Source organism: Mustelus asterias, chromosome 18, assembly GCF_964213995.1.
Source record: "Mustelus asterias chromosome 18, sMusAst1.hap1.1, whole genome shotgun sequence".
NCBI lineage: Eukaryota > Metazoa > Chordata > Chondrichthyes > Carcharhiniformes > Triakidae > Mustelus > Mustelus asterias.
This window is the reverse complement of record NC_135818.1, coordinates 88,345,296-88,350,236: the sequence shown is the minus strand read 5'-3', so window position 1 is coordinate 88,350,236 and position 4,941 is coordinate 88,345,296.

Below are 4,941 nucleotides of genomic sequence, written 5' to 3'. Positions count from 1 at the left end.
CCCCCCAAATTTCACTATAAAATTGCAATGTTTTATTTTTCAACTATTTATCCAGTTCTTTCTGGAGAGTTTCTGTTGAATCTGCTTCCACTGCCCTCACAACAACTCGCCGTGGGAAAAACATTCTCTGAGTTTCTTCCTCGGGATTTTTTTTCAATGTGCATGGGTTTCTCTGCAGCAACAGGTTTGATTAATGACTTGGACGAGGGAAGTGAGTGCTATTGCCAAGTTTGCGGATGACACAAAAATAGGTGGGAAGGCAAGTGGTGAAGATGACACCAGGGCCGGAATTTTACCACTTCGCCCATCGACGGGTGGAGTGAGCTGGTAAAATCGCGCGGCAGCCGAGACATCAAGATCTCGCCCAATTTCTCGGTTCCCACAATCTTACCGGCTCCGGATTTCCGGTGAGGTCTCATCCATTCCCGGCGAGAGGCTGAATAAATTATTTAAATTTATTTTAATCTTCATTTCCATGTGTGTAGCAAGTCCGGCACTGAGTCCTCCAGGCTCGCCTGTCTTTATGGCTTCACCAGAAGAGGTTCCCTCCGGCGAGGAAAATACCTCCCCATGAATGGGGAACAGACGAGTTGGCCTCGCCGCTGGAACCAGAGGCCATTGATGCCCCTCAGGGGAGGCCAAAGGCAAGGCGGGGTGCCCTTTGGGCAGTGCCAATCAGGCAGTGCCATGGAGTGGGACCAATGGGGGTGGGGCCTATGGGAGGGCTGAAGGGGTGGGGCTAGGTTGGGGCAGAGCAATCGGGGAGGGATGGGGAGCCCCACTGCCATTCTGCATCAGATTGGTGAAGGGCATCATCTGTCTTGGCAGCGGTGGGGGTCGGCGAGGGCTACATTTCTGGGCAGTGTGGGGTTTGCAATTGGCCATGGGCCCCCATGACCGTATGGGTCGGGTTAGTTCAGGCCAGCTGCAACACCAGAGGCCTGGCAGGTCTCTCTCTGTCAGGCCTCTGCTGTTGCTCTTACACATGTGCAGACACAGAGGTCTGCAATAGCTCCCTCTGCTGCTGGCTGGCAAACTAGCCCCACCCATTGCCCGCAGTCAGTAGAAATGGTCGAGCCAATTTTTTTCATATACTATGTGCACACAATTGGACGTAAAAACTCGCCCATAAAACGGATCTGCAACTCTCCCATTTTCACACGAGCTGGACACTTAGAATCATTCTCGTAAAATTTCGTCCAAAGCGTCCACAGAGGGACATAGACAGGTTAGGTGAATGGGCAAAAAACTTGGCAGAAGGGATCGATGTGAAGTTGTGCACTTTGGTCAGAAGAATAAAGGAACTGAATATTATGTAAATGGAGAAAGACTGCAGAAAGCTGCAGCACAGAGGGAGCCGGGGGACCTCGTGCATAAATCACAAAAACCTAGCGTGTAAGTTCAGCCGGAAATAGGGAAAGCAAATGGAACGTTGGCCTTTATTTCAGAGGGAATGGAGTATAAAAATAGAGAAGTTTTGCTAAAACTATATAAGGTATTAGTTAGACCTGGAATACTGTGAACAGTTTTAGTCCTTTATCTGAGGAATGATATTCTGGCATTGGAGGCTGTTCAGAGAAGGTTCACTAGATTGATCCTGGGTGTGGAGGGATTTTCTTATGAGGAGAGTTTGAGTAGGTTGGGCCTGAACTCATTGGAGTTGAGAAGAATGAGAGGTGATCTTGTTGAGACATAGAGGATTCTCAGGGGGCTTGACAGGGAAGATGCTGAGAGGCTGTTTCCCCTCGTGGGAGAGTCGAGGACCAGAGGGCAGAGTCTCAGAGTAAAGGGGGTCAACCATTGAGATGGAGATGAGGAGGAATTTCTTCTCTCAGAGGGTAATGAACCTGTGGATTTCTTTACCTCAGAGGGCTGTAGAGGCTGGGTGATTAAGTATCTTCGAGGCTGAGATAGACAGTAAGGGAATCGAGGGTTATGGGGATAAAAAGGGAAAGTAGAGTTGAGGATTATCAGTCATGATCTCATTGGCTCGATGGGCTGAATGGCCTACTTCTGCTCCTACACCTTGGGGCGGTGGGGGAGGGGGGTGGTGAGTGTAAGGGGGGGTGAGTGTGAGGGGGTGAATTTGAGGGGGGATGAGTGAGAGGGAGTGAGTGTGAGGGGGTTGAATGTGGGGGGGTGAGTGTGAGTGGGGTGAATGTGAGGGGGTGAGTGTGAGGGGCTGAGTGTGAGGGGGGTGAGTGTGAGGGGGGTAAGTGTGGGGGTGAGTGTGAGGAGGTGAGTGGGGGATGAGTGTGAGGGGTGAGTGTGAGGAGGGTGAGTGTGGGGGGGTGAGTGTGAGGGGGTGAGTGTGAGGGGGTGAGTGTGAGGGGGGTGAGTGTGACGGGGTGTGAGGGGGGTGAGTGTGAGGGGGTGAGAGTGAGGGGGTGAGTGTGAGGGGGGGTGAGTGTGAGGGGGTGAGTGTGAGGGGGGGTGAGTGTGAGGGGGGTGAGTATGAGGGGGGTGAGTGTGAGGGGGGTGAGTGTGAGGGGGTGAGTGTGAGGGGGGTGAGTGTGAGGGGGGTGAGTGTGAGAGGGTGAGTGTGAGGAGGGTGAGGAAATTAGGAGAGCCAGGAGGGGTCATGAGAAGGCCTTGGCAGGCAGGATTAAGGAAAACCCCAAGGCATTCTACAAGTATGTGAAAAGCAAGAGGATAAGACGTGAAAGAATTGGACCTATCAAGTGTGACGGTGGGAAAGTTTGTATGGAACTGGAAGAAATAGCAGAGGTACTTAATGAATACTTTACTTCAGTATTCACTATGGAAAAGGATCTTGGTGGTTGCAGTGCAGACTTGCAATGGACTGAAAAGCTTGAGCATGTAGATATTAAGAAAGTGGATGTGTCGGAGCTTTTGAATAGCATCAAGTTAGATAAGTCGCCGGGACCGGATGAGATTGTTGTGGGAAAAATCCACTAGTAGTCAGACTTCGAGATTCAGAAAATACGATTTATTTAACGGAGCTCCATGGAGACAAGGCACGTGTCTGTAGCAAACCTTCTCTCCCTAGAATGTCGGGAGCGGTCCATCTTTATACTTTTTACACAATGGATGGACTGGTGATTCGAACATTATCCCATCGTTTAGGCAGGTACAAACAGATATAGACATTTAACATAGTATTGTTCTTATGAATGGGTACATTTCCTAATGTCTGTATCTATCAATGGTTGGTTTCGGCTCATTCAGGGGTTAATTGGTTTCCTCGCATTCATATTTTCCCGCCCTTCCTATGGCTAATCTATTCCCTTAGTTTCGGGTTTTCCTTATCTTAAAAGATATCTCGACCCTCGGCTTGGCTTCCTGAGGTGTTTGTTTACTATGAGTCACTGTCTGTGATTAAGAAATGGCTTGTCTGTTAAGTTTTGATTTAAAGTGATTTCTGATAAGTGGGAGCCAGTGTCTGCTTTTTTGGCTCCTTTCCCAGTTAACTCTTTATGTGCCAGGCAGCCATTTTAAAGTGTGTTCTCCTTGTATTTTCCCCTTACAAGATGTACCCCAGGCTACTGTGGGAGGCGAGGGAGGAGATTGCTGAGCCTGGGGCGATGATCTTTGCATCATCAATGGAGACGGGAGAGGTTCTGGAGGATTGGAGGATTGGAGATGTTGTTCCTTTATTTAAGAAAAGGAGTAGAGATAGCCCTGGAAATTATAGACCAGTGAGTCTAACCTCAGTGGTTGGTAAGTTGATGGAGAAGATTCTGAGAGGCAGGATTTATGAACATTTGGAGAGGTATAATATGATTAAGAATAGTCAGCATGGCTTTGTCAAAGGCAGATCATGCCTCACGAGCCTGGTTGAATTTTTTGAGGATGTGACTAAACACATTGATGAAGGAAGAGCAGTAGATGTAGTAGATATGGGCTTCAGCAAGGCATCTGATAAGGCGCCCCATGCAAGGCTTATTGAGACAGTGAGGGGGCATGGGATCCGAGGGGACATTGCTTTGTGGATCCAGAACTGGCTTGCCCACAGAAGGCAAAGAGTGGTTATAGATGGGTCATATTCTGCATGGAGGTCGGTCACCAGTGGAGCGCCCCAGGGTTCTGTTCTGGGACCCTTACTCTTTGTGATTTTTATAAATGACCTGGATGAGGAAGTGGAGGGATGGGTTGGTAAGTTTGCTGATGACACAAAGGTTGGAGGTGTTGTGGATAGCGTGGAGGGATGTCAGAGGTTGCAGCGAGGCATTGATAGGATGCAAGACTGGGCGGAGAAGTAGCAGATGGAGTTCAACCCAGATAAGTGTGAGGTGGTTCATTTTGGCAGGTCAAATAGGATGGCGGAATATAATATTAATGGTAGGACTCTTGGCAGAGTGGAAGATCAGAAGGATCTTGGGGTCCGAGTTCATAGGACGCTCAAAGCAGCTGTGCAGGTTGAGGCTGTGGTTAAGAAGGTGTATGGTGTACTGGCCTTCATCAATAGAGGAATTGAGTTTAGGAGTCATGAGATAATGTTGCAGCTATATAAGACCCTGGTCAGACCACACTTGGAGTACTGTGCTCAGTTCTGGTCGCCTCATTACAGGAAGGATGTGGAAGCCATAGAAAGGATGCAGAGGAGATTTACAAGGATGTTGCCTGGGTTGGGGAGCGTGCCTTATGAGGATAGGTTGAGTGAGCTCGGGCTTTTCTCCTTGGAGAGATGGAGAATGAGGGGTGACCTGATAGAGGTGTATAAGATATTGAGAGGTATTGATCGAGTGGATAGTCAGAGGCTTTTACCTAGGGCTGAAATGGTTGCCACAAGAGGACACAGGTTTAAGGTGCTGGGGAGTAGGTACAGAGGAGATGTCAGGGGTAAGTTTTTCACTCAGAGGGTGGTGGGTGTGTGGAATGGGCTGCCAGCAACGGTGGTGGAGGCGGATTCGATAGGGTCTTTTAAGAGACTTTTAGATAAGTACATGGAACTCAGTCAGATAGAGGGTTATAGGTAAG